Below are 20513 nucleotides of genomic sequence, written 5' to 3'. Positions count from 1 at the left end.
TTCCAGGCTGGAGTGCAATGGCATGATCTTGGCTCACTGCAACCTCTGCCTCCCGGGTTCAACCAATTCTCCTGCCTCAGCCTCCCAAGTAGCCGGCCTAACAGGCGCCCACCACCACAGTGCCTAAAAATACAAATAATGTTTGTATTTTTAGTAGACACAGGGTTTCACCATGTTGGCAAGGATAGTCTCGAACTCCTGACCTCTGATGATCTGTCATCTGGGCCTCCCAAAGTGCTAGAATTACAGGTGTGAGCCACTGCACCTGGCTGGCCTCTTTTACTCTTTTGAGAAAGGGTCTTGCTCTGTTGCCCAGCCTGGAGTGCATTGGCACGATCATAGTTCACTGCAGCCTTGAACTCCTGAGCGCATGCCATCTTATCTCCTGCTAGTAACTACTAGCAAGAAAACTAAACCCCAGAGAGGTTAAGGAACTTACCATAGGTCATGCAATTAGGAAGTGGTAGAGACAGGCAAGCCACATCGCCTCTGACGCCTCAGTTTCCTCACCTGTGAGGTGCTGAACATAATACTGGTACCGCCCTCACAGGCCTGTCGTGAAGATTTAGTTAGCTGACACAATGTTTTCACAGAAAGATAAATTGTGGGCTGGGTGCGGTGGCTCACGCCTGTAATCCCAGCACTTTGGGAGGCTGAGGTGGGCAGATCATAAGTTCAGAAAATCAAGATCATCCTGGCTAACACGGTGAAACCTGGTCTCCACTAAAAACACAAAAAATTAGCCGACCGTGGTGGCACGTGCCTGTAGTCCCAGCTACTCGGGAAGCTGAGGCAGGAGAATCACTTGAACCCAGAAAGTGGAGGTTGCAGTGAGCCGAGATTGTACCACTGTACTCCAGCCTGGGTGACAGAGCTAGACTCATTCTCAAAAAAAAAAAAAAATTACTGAACTGTGTGAAAGTCATCTACTTTTTCAATTTCCAATACTTAGAGGAGAGAGGCTCAGTCAGTGCTAATACGTTCTATGTCCCTTAACAGTTAATGACTTTGAGAAAAAAGAAAAGCCCTTCCTTAACCAACAGTATTCAGTTAGAATTTAGTGACATTCTTTGGTTACATTCTATTTATTTTTTAATAAGCTTGTCTTCATGATAGGCCATATCAACTTTCCATGCACTGTGGAGTTACAAAGTTTCCTTTTTCAGATAATAATTTCTTTGCCCAGTGCAGTGGCTCATGCTTGCAATTCCACAATTGCACTCCAGCCTGGGCAAAAAGAGTGAAACTACCTCAAAGAAAATTAATAAAAATAAAATTTTAAAAATATATATATTACGTATTTTATGCATATGTATAAAATATATTTTTATATATAAAAAATATATACAGGCAGATGCAGTGGCTCATGCCTGTAATCCCAGCACTTTGTGAGGCTGAGGCGGGCAGATCACAAGGTCAAGAGATCGAGATCAGCCTGGCCAACATGGTGAAACCCCATCTCTACTAAAAATATAAAAATTTGCTGGGCGTGGTGGCATGTGCCTGTAGTCCCAGCTACTTGGGAGGCTGAGGCTGGAGAATTACTTGAACCCGGGAGGTGGAGGTTGCAGTGAGCCGAGATCACGCCACTGTACTCCAGCCTGGGCAACAGAGCAAGACTCTGTCTCGAAAAATAGAGAGAGAGAGAGAGAGAGAGAGAGAGAGAGAGAGAGAGAGAGAGATGGAGTCTTGCTCAGTTGCCTAGGTTGGAGTGCAGTGGTGCAATCCTAGTTTACAGCAGTGTCAAACATCTGAGTCCAGCAATCGTCTCCCTTTAGCCTCCCAAGTTGCTGGGATTACAGGTATGAGCTACCATGCGCCGGCGAAAATAAGTTGACTTCAGTTTTACAATTGTGGTGGTGGTTGCACAAGTGTATACATGTGATACTATTAAATAGATTTGTTCTAATTTTTCTGAAAAAACGAAAAGAAAATTGCCTAACACATGAATGCATGTGAAATGCTGTTGAAATCTGAATATGGTCTATAGATCATATTTATGTCATTTTTCTGGTTGTGAAACTATATAGCTATATAAGATATACCACTGGGAGAAACTGGGTGAAGGTTACCTGGGATTGTTGCATACCATTATTGCAGGCTCCTGCAGGTTTATAATTATTCTAATTTACATTCATTCATTCATTTATACAGGGTCTCACTCCGTTACCAGGCTGGAGTACAGTGGTGCAAACACAGGCCACCACAGCCTCAACCTCCTGGGTTCAAGTGATCCTCACACTTCACCCTCCCAAGTAGCAGGGACTACAGGCCTGGCAAATTTTTTCCATTTTTTGTAGACTAGTTCCCACTATGTCTCCCAGGCTGGTCTCAAATTCCTGGGCTCAAGCAATCCTTCCACCTCAGCCTCCCAAAGTGCTAGGATTACATGTGTAAGCCGCTGTGCCTGGCCTAAAAATCTCTTTTTTTTTTTCTTTTTTTTGAGACAGAGTCTCACCCTGTTGCCCAGGCTGGAGTGCAATGGTGCGATCTCAGCTCACTGCAACCTTCGCCTCCCGGGTTCAAACGATTCTCCTGCTTCAGCCTCCCAAGCAGCTGGCATTACAGGTGCCCACCACCACGCCCAGCTAATTTTTGTGTTTTTAGTAGAGATGGGGGTTTCACCATGTTGGCCAGGGTGGTCTCGAACTCCTGACCTTGTGATCTGACTGCCTAAGCCTCCCAAAGTACTGAGATTACAGGCGTGAGCCACTGTGCCTTGCCTGAAAATCTTTTTTCTAAAGCAATTGATTTAGATTTTTATTTAGTACATGAATGGATAAACACAATGTGTGAGGTTCATCTGTACCACTGAATATTATTCAGCCCTAAAAAAGGAAGGAAATTCCGATACAGGCGACAATGTGAATGAACTTTAAGGACATCAAGCTTGGTGAAATAAGCCAGACACAAAAGGAGAAATCCTGCATGATCCCACTCCTAGGAGGTCCCTAAAGTCCTCAGAGTCACCGAGACAGGAAGTTAAATGGGGGGTACCAGGGGCTGGGGAGGGGGATAGGGAGTGAGTGTTTCTTGCAGACAGAGACTCAGTTTGGGAAGATGAGAAAGTTCTGGAGAGGGTGGTGGTAACGGTTGCACAGACACATGAATGTGTTTAATGCCACTGAACTGTGTACTTAATGATGATTAAAATGGTCAGTTTCTTGTTATGTAACTTTTACCACAATTTAACAAAGTATTGATTTAGGTTTTTAAAAGAGAGGTTTGGGGCCCGACATGGTGGCTTATGCCTGTAATCCCAGCATTTTGGGAGGCCAAGGTGGGCAGATCACTTGAGGTCAGGAGTTCGAGACCAGCCTGGCCAACACGGCAAGACCCCCCCCCTTCTCTACTAAAAATTAAAAAAATAAAATCAGCCAGGCGTGTTGGTGCCCGCCTGTAGTCCCAGCTGCTTGGGAGGCTGAGGTATGAGAATCACTTGAACCCAGGATGTGCAGGTTGCAGTGAGTCAAGATTGCACCACTTCACTCCAGCCTGGGACACCCAGGGCAAGACTCTGTCTTGCCAGGTGCGGTGGCTCACGCCTGTAATCCCAGCACTTTGGGAGGCCAAGGCGGGTGGATCACCGGGTCAAGAGTTCAAGACCAGCCTGGCCAACATGGTGAAACCCTGTCTCTACTAAAAATACCAAAAAATTAGCCAGTTTGGTGGTGGGCACCTGTAATCCCAGCTACTCGGGAGGCTGAGGCAGAGAATTGCTTGAACCCAGGAGGTGGAAGGCAGTGAGCCGAGATCGTGCCACTGCACTACAGCCTGGGTGATAGAGTAGTGAGACTCTGTCTCAAAAAAAAAAAAAAAAAAAAAAAAACCACCAGGGGCGGTGGCGCAGGCCTGTAATCCCAGCACATTGGGAGGCCAAAGCAGGTGGATCATGGGCAGTTTGAGACCAGCCTATATGATGAAACCCCATCTCTACTAAAAATACAAAAATTAGCTGGGCATGGTGGTGGGCGCCTGTAATCCCAGCTACTTGGGAGGCTGAGGCGGGAGAATTGCTTGAACCTGGGAGGCAGAGGTTGTAGTGAGCTGAGATTGGGCCATTGCACTCCAGCCTGGGCAACAAAGCAAGACTCCATCTCAAAAGAAAAAAAAAGGCCGGACGTGGTGGCTCACGCCTGTAGTCCAAGCACTTTGGAGGCCAAGGCAGGTGGATCACCAGAGGTCAGGAGTTCAAGATCAGCGCGTCACCAACAGGGTGACCCCCCGTCTCAAAAAAAAAAAAAAAAAAAAAGAGCTGCCATCTTGCATCCCCACTTGTGTGAGCCTAATCTCAGCTGGTGGTCCACCCGAGACCCCCTGAGCACCAACCCTAGTCCCCCGCGCAACCCCTTATCCACTCCAACAAGATAAAAGAAACAATCATGAACCAGGAAAAACTCGCCAAACTGCAGGCACAAGTGCACATTGGTGGGAAAGGAACTGCTTGCAGAAAGAAGGTGGTTCATAGAACGGCCACAGCAGATGATAAAAAACTTCAGTTCCCCTTAAAGAAGTCAGAGGTAAACAGTATCTCTGGTATTGAAGAGGTGAATATGTTTACAAACCAAGGAACAGTGATCCACTTTCACAACCCTAAAGTTCAGCCATCTTTGGCAGCGAACACTTTCGCCATCATAGGCCGTGCTGAGACAAAGCAGCCGACAGAAATGCTACCCAGCATCTGAAACCAGCTCGGGGCAGACAGTCTGACTAGTTTAAGGAGACTGGCTGAAGCTCTGCCCAAACAATCTGTGGATGGAAAAGCACCACTTGCTACTGGAGAGGAGGAGGAGGATGAAGTTCCAGATCTTGTGGAGAATTTTGATGAGGCTTCCAAGAATGAGGCAAACTGAATTGAGTCAGCTTCTGAAGATAAAACTTGAAGAAGTTACTGGGAGCTGCTATTTTATATTATGACTGCTTTTTAAGCAATTTTTGGGCCTGGTGCGGTGGCTCACGCCTGTAATCCCAGCACTTTGGGAGGCCGAGGCGGGTGGATCACGAGGTCAAGAGATCGAGACCATCTTGGCTGACATAGTGAAACCCCGTCTTGAAAACAATAAATAAATAAATTAGAAATTTTTGTTTATGGATCTGATAAAATCTAGATCTCTAATATTTTTCAGGCCAAGCCCCTTGGACACTGCGGCTCTTTTCAGTTTTTTGCTTATACACAATTCATTCTTTGCAGCTAATTAAGCCGAAGAAGCCTGGGAATCAAGTTTGAACCCAAGGTTAATAAGGTTCTTTGCCTAGTATTCAGTTTTACTTTTTATTTCATTGACACCAATCTGTACACAGTAAACAAAATTGCTTATAAAAAGCTAATCATGGCATGTAATATGGCTGATAACCTTTGGAATTTGATTAAAGATTTAAAATCACAGTGTAGTAAAAAAAAAAAAGAAGAAGTAAAAAAGAACTAAAGCTTGACCTGACTGTATATAGCACCCTTCCACAAATATACACCATTTATCTTCAGCCCTGGCCCCCAAATCCCCTCCCCAGGTAGACCAGGGGGACAAACAGAGGTCATCTCCACCACCCAGCTCCCCAGCAGCAACACTGCCTCCTTCCCCACGGAGCAATCTTGAAACAGCCTCTGCTCTGAGTGTGGGGGAAGCAGACGGTCTCTGAGGCCCCTTTAGCTGCTGAGATCCCAAATCTGGGCGAGGGTTTAAGAGCAGGCAGTAAGGTGGTGACTGGTGCCCACGCCCAGCCCAGCCTGAAGCACTTGGGCAATCTTGGCAATGACTAGGGAGGACAGAGCAGCCAGGCAGCTGTGTGGGAGCCCAGGGAGAGCTCTGCCTCTGCTAGGTGGAGAGGAGGGGCCGGGGAGAGGGTGACAAACAGAGGCGTTTGAACTCCCAGTAGTTACTGTGACAAATGCCACAACCTTAATAGCTTGGGACAACACACATTTGTCCTCTTACCTTTCTACAGGTCTGGACTCTGGAATGAGTTTTACAGGCTGCAGGTGTCATCACAACTGTGTTCCTGGTGGAGGCTCCAGGAGAGAACCCATTTCCTGCCCTGGCCAGTGTCTAGAGGCCACCCATGTCCTGCAACTGGGGGTCCAGTCCTCCACCTTCACAGCCGCAGTGCAGCCTCTTCCGGTCTTTCTTTTTTTTTGAGATGGAGTCTTGCTCTGTTGCTTAGGCTGGAGTGCAGGGGTGCAATCTCAGCTCATTGCGACCTCTGCCTCCCGGGTTCAAACAATTCTCCTGCCTCAGCCTCCCGAGCAGCTGGGATTACAGGCATGCGCCACCACGCCCGGCTAATTTTGTATTTTTAGTAGAGACGGGTTTTCTCCATGTTGGTCAGGCTGGTCTCTAACTCCCAACCTCAGGTGATCCACCCGCCTCAGTCTTCCAAAGTACTGGGATTACAGGTGTGAGCTACTGCACCCAGCCTCTTGTTTCTGTTTTGAGGTGCAGTCTTGCTCTGTTGCCCAGGCTGGAGCATAATGGCACGATCTCGGCTCACTGCAGCCTCTGCCTCCCAGGTTCAAACAATTCTCCTGCTTCAGCCTTCTAAGTAGCTGGGATTGCAGGTGCCGCCACCACACCTGGCTACTTTTTGTATTTTTAGTAGAGATGGGGTTTCACTATGAGCCAAGCTTGGTGGCTCACGCCTGTAATCCTAGCACTTTGGGAAGCCGAGGTGGGCAGATCACGAGCTCAAAAGATGGAGACCAACCTTGCCAACATGGTGAAACCCGTCTGTACTAAAAATACAAAAAATTAGCTGGGCGTGGTGGTGCGTGCCTGTAGTCCCAGCAGCTGAGGAGACTGAGGCAGGATAATCGCTTGAACCTGGGAGGCAGAGGTTGCGGTGACACAAGATTGCGCCATTGCACTCTGGCTTGGTTGACAGAGTGAGACTCTGTCTCAAAAAAAAAAAAAGATTAGAAGTGTGTGATGTTTGCAATTCGCTTTGAAGTGCGGCAAAAAGATGGGGTGGTGACTAGATGAAACTGTGGATATGTTAACAGCTCTGCAATTGAGCAAACAGAAAAAACCACTAACTGTAAAATCTAGGCTAGGCGCAGGCAACCACAACCAGTATATTGCTTGGTTTATTTATTTATGTATTTTGAGACAGAATCTCGCCCTGTCACCCAGGCTGGATTACAGTGGCACTATCATGGTTCACTGCAACCTCTGCCTCCTGGATTCAAGTAATTCTTCTTCCACAGCCTCAGCTTCCTCCTCAGCTGGGACTACAGGCACTCGCCACCACGCCCGCCTAATTTTTGTATTTTTAGTAGATACGGCGTTTCGCCATTTTGGTCAGGCTGGTCTCAAACTCCTGACCTCAGATGATCCACCCACCTCGGCCTCCCAACGTGCTGGGATTACAGGAGTGAGCCACCACGCCCAGCCCAGCTAATTCTGTAATTATAACTACTGGAAACAGGGTCTCCCTATGTGGCGCAGGCTGCTCTCAAACTCCCAGGCTCAAGTGATCCTCCCACCTCGGCCTCCCAAACTGCTGGGATTCTAGACATGAGCCACTGTGCCCGGCCTTCACATTATCTTCCAACGTGGGTTAATTCTATGACTCAGTAGAAGAAGGATTTTTGGATAAAATACAGGACACCCAGTTAAATCAGAATTTCAGATCAACGATGGATAAGTTTTTAGCATAAATATGTTCCAAATACTGCATAGAATCGGATTATCCTAAAAATTATTCTTCACGTATCTGAAATTCAAATTTAAATGAGCCTTTTTTATGTACTAAATCTGGAAACACTAATCTGAAAGTATCTCTTGAACTGAGCCTGTCTCATTCTTTCCTCTAAAAAAAAAGTTCCCAAAAAAGTTTTCATTAAGTGGCATTATGTCACTTCTTTTTCTTTCCTTTCTTTCCGTTTTTTTTTTTCTTTTTTTGGAGATGGAGTTTTACTCTTGTTGCCCAGGCTGCAGTACAATGGCAAAATCTCGGCTCACTGAAACTTGCATCTCCCTGGTTCAAGCAATTCTCCTGCCTCAGCTTCCAGAGTAGCTGGGACTACAGGCATGTGCCACCACTCCTGGCTACTTTTTTATTTTTGGAGGGGATGGGGTTTCTCCATGTTGGTCAAGCTGGTCTCGAACTCCTGACCTCAGGTGACCTGCCTGCCTCAGGCTCCCGAAGTACTGGGATTCCCGGCGTGAGCCACCACACCTGGCCGGCATTATGTCATTTCTATTGCCTTCTCCACCTAAATCCAACAGCCCCAAACGAGTACTCTGAGATTAATCTTTTATTTCACTCTTTCTTCCCTTTTCTTTCCTTTCCTTATCTTTTTTCTTCCTTCCTTCATTTTCTTTCTCTTTCTTTCTCTTTTTCTTTCTCTCTCATTTCTTTCTTTTTTTTTTCTGGATCTCGCTCTGTCACCCAGGCTGGAGTGCAGTGTTGCAATCATAGCTCGCTGCAGACTCGACCTCCTGGGCTCATGCGATCCTCCCACCTTGGCCTCCCAAAATGCTGGGATAATCCTGAGGCCTCTTTCCGTGGCTTGTAGGCGGCTGTCCACGCTCCGTCTATACCTGGTGGTCAGCCATCACTCCCAGCCCCTTTCTCCCCCAGTCGTCTGCAGGGAAGCGTTAACAGCTTGCCTCCAAATGTACTGCTGCTAGGATTTCTGCCAGACTCTAAGATTCAGAGGTTTAAAACCTGTCCATCTAGCTGAGAACTCGTAAGTTTTCTTCTTCAACATCACACTGGAACTTACTCTGGTCCAGCAGAGAGAAGGTTCTCTGCCCTCTCCCTTCTTTCTTTCCTTCTTGAAGGCTGAGCCCGATGAGGGAAAATAGGAAAAGGAAAGATAAAGAGGGAACTTACTGTTAGGGCTTGGATTGCATCCTCTAAAAAGATATGCTGGCCAGGCGCAGTGGCTCATGCCTGAATCCCAGTAACGTGGGAGGCCGAGGCGGGCAGATCATGAGATCAGGAGATCGAGACCATCCTGGCTACCACAGTGAAACCTCGTCCCTACTAAAAGTACAAAAAAGTAGTCAGGTGTACTGACACATGCCTGAAATCCCAGCTATTCAGAAGGCTGAGGCAGGAGAATCGCTTGAACCCAGGAGGCAGAGGTTGCAGTAAGCTGAGATTGCACCACTGCACTCCAGCCTGGGTGACAGAGCGAGACTCCATCTCAAAAAAAAAAAAAAACCATGTGTTGCAGGCAGGACACGGTGACTCACACCTGTAATCTCAGCCTTTTGGGAGGCCAAGGAGGGAGGATCACTTGAAGTCAGGAGTTTGAGACCAGCCTGGCCAACACCACGAGTCCCAGTCTCTACAAAAATAATATTTTTTTTTTTAAAAAGGTAAGGTACAGAACCCCTGGTCCCTCAGAATGTGACCTTGTTTGGAAATAGGCTCTTTTTCTTTTTCTTTTTTTTGAGACAGAATCTCACTTTGTCGCCCAGGCTGGAGCGTAGTGGTGCAATTTCAGCTCCCTGCAGCCTCAATCTCCTGGGTTAAAGCCATCCTCCCACCTCAGCCTTCTTAGTGGCATCTACAGGTGTGTACCTCCAAGCTTGGCTAATCTTTTTGCATTTTTTGTAGAGACGGGGTTTCACCACATAACCCAAGCTGGTCTTGAACTCCTGGCTCAAGTAATCTGCTAGCCATGGCCTCCCAAAGTGCTGGGAGTATAGGCATGAACCACCACGTGGAAATACAGTCTAGAAAGGTAATAGACTTAAAATGATGGCCAGGCACGGTGGCTCGAATCTGTTATCCCAGCACTTTGGGAGGCAAAGGTGGGTGAATTACCTGACGTCAGGAGTTCAAGACCAGCCTGGCCAACATGGCAAAGTTCTAGCTCTACTAAAAATACAAAAATTAGCCAGTCTGTGTATCTTGATTGAGGTAGTGATTACATGAATATGTACATATGTCAAAATTCATCAAACTGGGGCCGGGCTCGGTGGTTCACACCTATATAATCTCAGCACTTTGGGAGGATGAGGCAGGAGGATCACTTGAGCCCAGGCATTTGAGAAAGGCCTGAGCAACACGGTTAATGTCTCTACTAAAAATACGAAAATTAGCTGGGCGTGGTGGCACATGCCCGTAATCCCAGCCACTCAGGAGGCTGAGGCAGGAGAATCCCTTGAGCCTGGGAAGTGGAGGTTGCAGTGAGCCAAGATCACACCACTGCACTCTAGCCTGGGTGACAGAGTGAGATTCAGTCTCAAAAAAAAATAAAATAAAACCATAAACTTAAAATGGATACTTTTATTAGATGAACATTGTACTTCATTTGAGTTAACTTCAAAATGACCACACCTCTACCTCTGGCCCTCAAGTAATCCTTCTGCCTTGGCCTCCCAAAGTGCTGGAATTACAGGCCTGAGCTACTGTGTGGGGCCTCACTTGAGTTTTGAAAGGATCCCTCTGACCACTGTGGGGAGAACAGTTTGCAGGTGAGCAAGAGCTGAAGCTATGACAAAATGGAGGAAGTCTGGCATGGCACGGTGGCTCCCGCCTGCAATCCCAGAACTTTGGGAGTGAGAGGATCACTTGAGGCCAGAAGTTTGAGGCTAGCCTGGGCAACACAGTGAGACTCCCACATCCATAAAAAAATAAGAAAAAAGAAAAAAGGCCAGATGCTATGGCTTCCACCTGTAATCCCAGCATTCTGGGAGGCCGAGGCAGGCAGATCGCGAGGTCAAAAGAGGGAGACCATCCTGGTCAACATGGTGAAACCCACCTCTACTAAAAATATAAAAATTAGCTGGGCGTGGTGGTGCACGCCTATAGTCCCAGCTACTCGGGAAGCTGAGGCAGGAGAATCGCTTGAACCTGGGAGGCAGAGGTTGCAGTGAGCTGAGATCACACCACTGCACTCTAGCCTGGGTGACAGAGTGAGACTCCATCTCAAAAAAAAAAAAAAAAAAAGAAGATTAAAGACTGAGCCCAGGGGCGCTCCAAGACAGAAGGGTCTCTTAAAGGACCGATCTGATAAAAGGGAAAAAAATCTTTAATCACAAAGAAAACATACATTTACAGGAATTGGTTAACTAAATTATGGGTTTTGATATCATCGACATGGAATTCTCCACAAGCATTTAAAAAAAAAAAAAAAGATGACCAAGTTCTGAGTCATGGTTTGGATTCTCCAGAAGCAGATCCTGAGATAGAATTTGGTATGTGAGATGTTTATCGGGAATTCACAGTTGTTAAGGAAAGCAGCATGGCAGGCCGGGCGCGGTGGCTCATGCCTGTAATCCCAGAACTTTGGGAAGCCAAGGCCGGTGGATCACGAGGTCAAGAGTTCCAGACCAGCCTGGCCAATATGGTAAAACCCCGTCTCTACTACAAATACAAAATTAACTGGGCATGGTGGTGGGCGCCTGTAGTCCCAGCTACTTGGGAGGCTGAGGCAGAAGAATTGCTTGAACCTGGGAGGCGAACGTTGCAGAGAGCGGAGGTCGCGCCACTGCACTCCAGCCTGGATGACAGAGCGAGATTTGTCTCAAAAAAAAAAAAAAAAAAGAAAGAAAGAAAAGGAAGGAAGGAAGCAGACAAGCACGGCTGGGCTTGGTGGCTCACACCTGTGCTCCCAGTGCTTTGGTAAGCAGAGGCAGGTGGAAGATGGCCTCAGCCTAGAGTTTGAGATCAGCCTGGGCAACACAACGAGATTACCATCTCTACAAAAGAAAAGAGGCCGGGCACAGTGACTCACACCTGTGATCCCAGCACTTTGAGAGGCCGAGGTGTGTGGATCATGAGGTCAGGAGATCGAGACCACTCTGGCCAACATGGTGAAACCTCTTCTCTACTAAAAATACAAAAATTGGGCATGGTGGTGTGCACCTGTGGTCCCAGGTACTCGGGAGGCTGAGGCAGGAGAATCGCTCGAACCCGGGAAGTGGAGATTGCAGTGAGCTGAGATCATGCCACTGCACTCCAGCATGGCAAGAGATCAAGATTCATCTCAAAAAGAGAGAGAGAGAGAGACAAAGAAGGAGGGAAGGAGGGAGGGAGAGAAGGGGGGAGAAGCAGAAGAAGGGAGGGAAGGAAGGAAGGGAGGGAGGGAAGGAGCCAGGGAAAGAAGGAAGGAAAGGCAGGCAGGCAAACAGGACTGGGCAGAGGGAGAAGCTGAAGTGGTATTAAGCATGGGCAAAGCCTTGGCTGTTCAGGGAGGGACTCTGGAGCCAGTGCGCTCCATCAGAGCAACCCAGGTGAAGTCAGAATACCCCGACCTTTATTCCTCTGCCTCACCCAGTCACTGGCTGTGGGCTGCCCTGGGACAGATGGGACTTTGAGGGAGGTGGCTCTCTGCACCTGAAGGTGACCCTAAACGTGGAAGCTGGAGGTTTCTGCTCACCATGCATCCCTGGCTGGGCAGCAAGTTTCTCCCTGAAAAGGGATCTGGAGGCCAGGCGTGGTGGCTCACGCCCGTAATCCCAGCACTTTGGAAGCTGAGGGGGAACAATCACTTGAGCCCAGGAGTTCAAGACCAGCTCAGGCAACATAGCAAGACCTCAGCTCTATCAAAAATACAAGAATTAGCCCAGTGTGGTGGTGCATGCCTGTGGTCCCAGCTTCTCTGGAGGCTAAGGCAGGAGGATCGCTTGAGCCCAGGAGGTCGAGTCTGCAGTGAGCCATGATTGCACTACTGCACTCTGCCTGGGTGGCAAAGTGAGACCTTGCCCTGTGTCAAAAGAAGAACGAAAGGAGAGGAAAGGAGAGACAGGAGAAGAAAGGAGAGGGGAGGGGAGGGGAGGAGAGGAGAGGGGAGGGGAGGGGAGGGGAGGGGAGAGGGAAGGGGAGGGGAGGGGGGAGAGGGGAGGGGAAGGGAGGAGAGGGGAGAGGGGAGGAGAGGGGAGGGGAGGAGAGGGGACGGGAGGGGGGGAAGGGAGAGGGGAGAGGGGAGGGGAAGGGAGAGGAGGGGAGGGGAGGGGAGGGGAGGGGAGGAGAGGAAAAGAAAAGAGGCCGGGCACAGTGGCTTACGCCTGTAATCCCAGCGCTTTGGGAGGCCAAGGTGGGTGGATCACAAGGTCACGAGATCAAGACCATCCTGGCCAATATGGTAAAATCCTATCTCTACTAAAAATACAAAAATTGGCTGGGTGTGGTGGCATGCACTTATAGTCCCAGCTATTCGAGAGGCTGAGGCAGGAGAATCACTTGAACCCAGGAGGCAGAGGTTGCAGTGAGTCGAGATTGCACCACTGTACTCCAGCCTGGGCAACAGAGCTAGACTCCATCTCAAAAGAAAAATAAATAAGAGAAAAGAAAAGAAGGAAGAAAGGAAGGAAGGAAAGAAGGAAAGGAGGGAGGGAGGAAGGGAAAAAAAAAGGAAAGAGAGAAGGAAGAAGGGAAGGAAAAGAAAGAGGATGTGGGTGCTACAGAAGGAACACTCCATGACAGCAGGGATTGCTGTCTTCTTTTTTTTTTTTTGGGATGGGGTTTCGCTCTTGTTACCCAGGCTGGAGTGCAATGGCGCGATCTCGGCTCACCGCAACCTCTGCCTCCCGGGTTCAGGCAATTCTCCTGCCTCAGCCTCCTGAGTAGCTGGGATTACAGGCACGCACCACCATGCCCAGCTAATTTTTTGTATTTTTAGTAGAGACGGGGTTTCACCGTGTTGACCAGGATGGTCTCGATCTCTTGACCTCATGATCCATCCGCCTCGGCCTCCCAAAGTGCTGGGATTACAGGCTTGAGCCACCGCGCCCAGCTGCTGTCTTCTTTTGAGTTTGTTTGCTCTGTCTTACAGGACTAAAAAACAGCAGGAGCTGTACCCCAATGCTGTGCACATGGTGAATGCTCAGTCAGTATCAACGGAATGAATACACGCATTTCCCAGCTCCTCTGCAGCCAGGTGTGGCCATGTGAGTAGCTCCTGGCCAATGGAGACCTCATGTGACAGAATCACCCACCCAGCTCTGGACGCCAACCTCCAGACTGACTGGGAGAGAAAGACATGTCTATCTTGTCTGAGTCATTGGTACTTCTCTCCCTCAGTCATACCTAACTATATAATTAAACCTGTGACGGTGCTCAGTAAATAGGAGTTATATTCCATAATATGGACACTTGATAATCTGGTTTAAAATCTGGCTGGGATCAGTGGCTCATGTCTGTAATCCCAGCACTTTGGGAGGCTGAGGCAGGAGAATCGTTTGAGCCTAGGAGTTTGAGTTCTGCCTGGACAACCTAGCAAGACCCTGTCTTTACAGAAAAAAAAAAAATAGCCAAGTGTATTGGCATGCACCTGTGGTCCCCGCTACTCAGGAGGCTGAGACAGGAGGATTGCTTAAGCCTGGGAGGTCAAGGCTGCAGTGAGCCATGACTGGGCTACTGTATGCCAGCCTAGGTGACAGAGTGAGATGCTGTCTCCAAAAATTAAATAATAAAATAATTTTAAAATTCAAGCCATTTGACTAGTCCCCTCTTACATTTATTTGCAATTCTTTGCTAATGTGGATGTGACAGACTATCTCCAGAGATAGCTGCCATCACTTTCTAACCCGTTATGCCCCTGTCACTCCTCCCTGAAGTCTATTTCACCTCCTCTTCCCCTTGAATTTGGGTTTGGCCATGTGACTCGCTCTGACCAATGCAATGGGGCAGAAGAGCTACCATGTGACTTCCAAGCCAAGCATTTAAGAAGACAAGCAGATTTTGCTAACTCTCTCTGAAGCCAGTTACCATATGGGGAGTAAAGACCTCCATACTGTGAGGGAGCCCAAGCAGCCATGTGGAGAGAGAGATGCCTAGCTGGGGCTTCAGACGTGTGACTGGAGAATGTTTCTTGTGGATATTCCAGCCCCAGCAAATCCTAGCTGAGCCTAGCCCAGATTCTCAAATTAAGAGAAATGATAAGCTGTGGTTGTTTAAACTCCTAAGTTTAGGGGTGGTTTGTTACACAGCGCTAACTAACTGAAACACAGGTGTATGAGCAACTCTGCTATAGGCAACTTTGGGGTCAAATCTTAGTGCACAGGTGCACAACTTTAATCGTTTCCTAAAAACAAATAGCAGAAAGTGTGTTCTGTGAATTTGAAATTTGGTGTCAACTTTGTTCCCAGAGAAGCTGTGGCAATGTCCACGACCCATCTATTGGGGCATCCATTGACCCCCAGCCTCTTCAGCACTGAGGGTTTCCTTTTCTTTTCCTAATTTTCAATTTTTGTCATTTCAATAAGCCCATTTGCATTCATTCCAGAGAAGGTAACAGTGATGACAGCTTCTTTCTGATCATAACTGAGTGATAACCAAAAGCAAGACGGGCAGGTCAATTTGCAGCCAAGAGCCAAAATACTCATTCATTCAGAACTTACTCAGCAAGGTTTGGAAGAAGGAAAACAACACATTAAACATTTATGGAGTCTGGGAGCGATGGCTCACGCCTGTAATCCCAGCACTGAGAGGCCAAAGTGTGACGATCACTTCAGGACAAGAGTTCAAGACCAGCTTGGACAACGTAAGAGAAACTCTGTCTCTACAAAAACAAAAATTAGCTGAACATGATGGCTTGCACCTGTAGTCTCAGCTACTTGGCAAGCTAAAGTGGGAAGATTGCTGGAACCCACAAGGTCGAGGCTGCAGTGAGCCATGTTCATGACGTTGTACTCTAGCCTGAATGACAAAGCAAGACTCTACTTCAAAAAAAAAAAAAAAAAAAAAAGAAGAAGAAGAAGAAAAAGAAGAGAAGGAGAAAGAAGGAAACGGGAAGGTTGGGCGTGTGGCTCACGCCCGATATCCCAGCACTTTGGGAGGCTGAGGTAAGAAGATCGCTTGAGTCCAGAAATTTCAGACCAGCCTGGATAACACAGTGAGACTCTACCTCTACAAAATAAAAATAAGTAAAGATAAATAAAGTTGCTTTTTCTTATTCTTCTATTTCAGATCACTATCCACTTTAATTTAAATCATGGTTCTTGGCTGGGCACGGTGGCTCACGTCTGTAATCCCAGCACCTTGGGAGGGAGAGGCAAGTGGATCACCTAAGGTCAGGAGTTCGAGACCAGCCTGACCAATATGGTGAAACCCCATCTCTACTAAAAATACAGAATTAGCTGGGTATGGTGGCACATGCCTGTATTCTTAGCTACTTGGGAGGCTGAGGCGGGAGAATCGCTTGAACCTGGAAAGCGGAGATTGCAGTGAGCTGAGATCCCACCATTGTGCTCCAGCCCGGGCAACAAGAGCAAAACTCTGTCTCAAAAATAAAAATAAAATAAAATACATAAATCATGGTTCTCAGGCCAGGTGCGATGGCTATCACCTACAATCCCAGCACCTGGGGAGGCTCAGGTGGGCAGATCACCTGAGGTCGGGAGTTTGAGACCAGCCTGGCCACACAGAGAAACCCCATCTCTACTAAAAATACAAAAATTAGCCAGGCGTGGAGGTATGTGCCTGTAGTCCCAGCTACTGGGGAGGTTGAGGCAGGAGAATCACTTGAAGTGGGGAAATGGAGGTTGCGGTGAGCCGAGATTGCACCACCGCACTCCAGCCTGGACAACAGAGCAAGAGTCCATCTAAAAAAAAAATAAATAAACAAGTACATAAATAAATAAATTGTGATTCTCAACTGGGAGCGACGACTCCGCCCCCTGAGGGATACTTGGCAATGTCTGAGACACATTTTATTGTTAGGGGGACATTTTTGGGGAGCATTTTTTAAATTGATGAGGGTAGGGATGGAGGTGCTTCTGTTATCCAGTGGGCGGAGGCCAGGGATACAGCTCAGCACCCTACAGTGGCCTGGATGGCCTTTTGTCCTCCCAAAGAATTCTCCAACTCAGATTTTCAATCGTGTCAAGTGTGAAAAACCCTACTTTAAGTGAAATGCAACAGAATAGGATAAAATAGAATAGAAAATATCAAAGGACATTGCTCGAATACTAAGTATCACTTCATAAGACGTTCATATTTTTTGTGTACTCAGACACTAGATTAGATATGCTTCTCCTTGGGAGCCCTAATCAAAAAGGTTTAACAAGCCGGGTCCCAGAACTTTGGGAGGCCAAGGCAGGAGGGTCGCTTGAGCTCAGGAATTTGAGGCCAACCTAAGCAGCATATTGAGACCTTGTCTGTACAATAAAAAATCTTTTTTTTTTTGAGACGGGGTTTCGTTCTTGCTGCCCAGGCTGGAGTGTGATGTCGTGATCTCGGCTCACTGCAACCTCTGCCACCCAGGTTCAAGTGATTCTCCTGCCTCAGTGTCCCGAGTATCTGGGACTACAGGCATGCACCACCACACCTGGCTAATTTTTATTTCTAGTAGAGACAGGGTTTCTCCATGTTGGTCAGGCTGATCTCCAACTCCTGACCTCTGGTGATCTGCCCGCCTCAGCCTCCCAAAGTGCTGGGATTACAGACGTGAGCCACCATGCCCGGCCTCAAAAAACATTTAAAAAATTATCAGGCCCTGTTGTCTTGTGCCTGTGGTCCCAGCTACTTGGTAGGCTGAGGTTGGGAGGGTTCACTGGAGCCCAGAAGTTTGAGGCTGCAGTGAGCTATGTTCAAACCACTGCATGCCAGCCTGAGTGACAGGTGAGACCTTGTCTAAAAAGAATAAAAAGAAAAGAAAATAAAGGGTTTGATGAATGCTCTTCTGAGAGCCAAACAAGATAGCAACACGTTCTACAGACAATAGAAAATGAAACAAATAAGTTAATGCATCGTTTACCACGGCAGTCACAGGAAGATGAAAATTAAGGCAAATGTTCTAGAGTGCGTGGGATACTAGCACAGGTGTTCAGGGAAGCCTTCTCTCGGGGATGATGTTTGAGCTGAGATTTTTTTTTTAATTTGAGTTGGAGTCTTGCTCTGTCACCCAGGCTGGAGTGCAATGGTGCAATCTTGCTCACTGCAACTTCCGCCTCCCAGGTTCAAGCGATTCTCCTGCCTCAGTCTCCCAAGTAGCTGGGACTACAGGTGTGGGCCGGGCTAAGTTTTGTATGTTTAGTAGAGGTTTTACTATGTTGGTCAGGCTGGTCTTGAACTCCTGACCTCAGGTGATCTGCCCGCCTCGGCCTCCCAAAGTGCTGGGATTACAGGCGTGAGCCACAGTGCTGGCCTTGCCTTGAATTGAGATTTACATGTTGGAAAGAAGCTGGACTCCCAGCAGAGTAAAGCAAAGGCTTTGTGGCTGGATTGAGCTTGGTGTCTGGGATATGAAAAGCAGACCAGGGCAGGGAAGGAGATAAGGGCAGACGTCGGCATGGGGGATGGGGAACCGTGGTTCAATTTAGCTTTCTCGGCCAGGTGCGGTGGCTCACGCCTGTAATCCAGCATTTTGGGAGGCCCAGGCGGGTGGATTAATTAGCTGACATCAGGAATTTGAGACCAGCCTGTCCAACATGGTGAAACCCCATCTCTACTAAAAATACAAAAAATCAGCTGGGCATGGTGGTGGGTGCCTGTAATCCCAGCTACTTGGGAGGCCGAGGCAGGAGAATCACTTGAACACGAGAGCTGGAGGCTGCAGTGAACAGAGATTACTTCACTGCACTCCAGCCTGGACTACAGAGCGAGACGCTGTCTCAAAAAAAAAATAAATAAATAAAAGATTTCTCAGGGATCTCTTACAGCGAATCGTGAAGAAGAGACAGTGGGTCACAGTGACATGGGCAAAACTGGAGCACCTGTTAGGGAGCTATTAATAATGAAGAAGGCGAAAAGCAGTTGCAATGCAATTAAAAGTGAAGCTGATTAAACAAAGGGAGTCAGGGAGGGCATCTAAGAGGACCCCACCACCCCACGTCAGAGGCTGGGAGGGCAGGGGCTTCGGGCCAGCGTCTGGAGGAGTGGAGGAGTGGCTGCAGGGATGGTGGCAGCTGCTGTCCTGGCCCTTCTCCCCAGGGCGGGGGCAGGAGCTAGGGCCCCGGGGGAACCGGCTGGGCAGGACCACCCACCTGACTCACAGCAGAAACTGGGACAGCAGTTGCCCTCCTACCTCCTCAATGTCAGCTGTAAATGAAGGTAAGATTCAAAACTTCTGGCCAACACCCTCTGAGCCCAAAGGCCGGCTCCCCACTGTGAGGCCCTGCCTGCCAGCCTTGGCTGCCATGTGGGCGTTCTGCTTCAAGTACCTTCAAGGCATTCTCCTAACTCTGCCACCTTCATCTCCTTCCCTCTGTCTTACTCCTGATTTTACAAGACTGGGAGTGTCTGTGTCCCCTGCTATCTCCCCAGCAGACTGGAGTCCCCTGGAGGTTACAAAGAGCACAAAACTATTCTTATCCAGGGCACCCAGCCTCAAGTTTAGGAGTCCAGCACACACAAAAAGAAAAAAAAAAAAAAAAAAGGAGTCCACACAGCCAAGCATGATGGTTCACGCCTGTAATCCCAGCAGTTTGGGAGGCTGCGGCAGGAGGATCGCTTAAGTCCAAGAGTTCAAGACCAGCCTGGGCAACATAGGGAGACGCTGTCTCTACAGATAATTTTAAAATTAGCCAGGTGTGGTGGCAGGTACCTGTAATCCCAGCTACTATGGAGGCTGAAGTGGGAGGATAGCTTGAGCCCAGAGATTCAAGGCTGCAGTGTGCTATGTTTGCACGACTGTATCCTAGTCTGGGTGACAGAGCAAGACCCTGACTCAAAATAAAAAAAAAGAGTCTACTGAGCCAGGCGCGGTGGCTCACACCTGTAATCCCAGCATTTTGGGAGGATCACCTGAGGCTGGGAGTTTGAGAGTAGCCTGACCAACATGGAGAAACCCTGTTTCTACTAAAAATACAAAAATTAGCCAGGTGGGTGGCTCATGCCTATATCCCCAGCTACTCGGGAGGCTGAAGCAGGAGAATCGCTTGAACCCTGGGAGGCAAAGATTGCTGTGAGCCAAGATCACACCATTGCACTCCAGCCTGGGCAATAAGGGCAAAACTCCGTCTCAAAAAAAAAAAAAAAAAAGTCTACCACTTATCTCTTGGAAAACTCCTACTTATACATCAAAATCCCTTTCAGGAGTCACTCTGAATCTGCTGTGATTCTTTTGTTCAAGTGATTCTCCTGCCTCAGCCTCCCAAGTAGCTGGGATTATATAGGCATGTGCCACCACACCCAGTTAATTTCGCATTTTTAATAGAGATGAAGTTTCACCATGTTGGTCAGGCTGGTCTCAAACTCCTGACCTCAGGTAATTCACCACCCTTCAGGCTCCCAAAGTGCTGGGATTACAGGCGTGAGCCATCACACCTGGCCTGAATCTGCTGTGATTCAAAGGACTGCCAGGGGAAAAAAAAAAAAGAAAAGAAAAAAAAACCCACTTCAAATAGACCCCCATGTGAGAGGACTTGACCTCTCAAACTTCCACGGACCCCATCTAACGAATCAATAACTAATTCAAATTGGGCACTTTTTAGACATTTTTGGACCCTTTCTGAGGACCACCTGCACAAATCTAGGAGGTAGGTTATCATTGTCCCCACTCTGCAGATGCCTCCAAAGCCCTCTGCCCTTTACCTAAGTCCTTTATCACCTCTTCATCTCTTGGTTCAGTGTGTATGTAATGAGCACCTACTTGTGCCAGGCACCATTCTAGACTT

General features: G+C 48.0%; 2 protein-coding genes and 1 pseudogene across 3 annotated transcripts in view; 1 reads left to right on the top strand and 2 right to left on the bottom strand.

Annotated features, from left to right (window-relative positions):
• The window catches only part of ACER1 (alkaline ceramidase 1), a 54421-nt gene that overhangs the window by 21259 nt on the left and 12649 nt on the right, over nt 1-20513 (bottom strand). The window lies entirely within an intron of this gene.
• On the top strand, nt 4293-4928 carry LOC116532700 (annotated as a pseudogene).
• Nucleotides 13653-20513, bottom strand: part of GTF2F1 (general transcription factor IIF subunit 1) — a 40114-nt gene continuing 33253 nt past the window's right edge. For both annotated transcript variants that reach the window (XM_032252092.1, XM_032252094.1), the window contains exon 14: nt 13653-13691. The gene's annotated coding sequence lies outside the window, so the exon portion shown is untranslated. The remainder of the gene's footprint in view (nt 13692-20513) is intronic.

Source organism: Sapajus apella, unplaced genomic scaffold (assembly GCF_009761245.1).
Source record: "Sapajus apella isolate SASKATOON/1434 unplaced genomic scaffold, GSC_monkey_1.0 scaffold77, whole genome shotgun sequence".
In the NCBI taxonomy this organism is placed as follows: Eukaryota; Metazoa; Chordata; class Mammalia; order Primates; family Cebidae; genus Sapajus; species Sapajus apella.
Note: the sequence above shows the minus strand (reverse complement) of the source record. Positions and strands in the feature narration are given on the sequence as shown.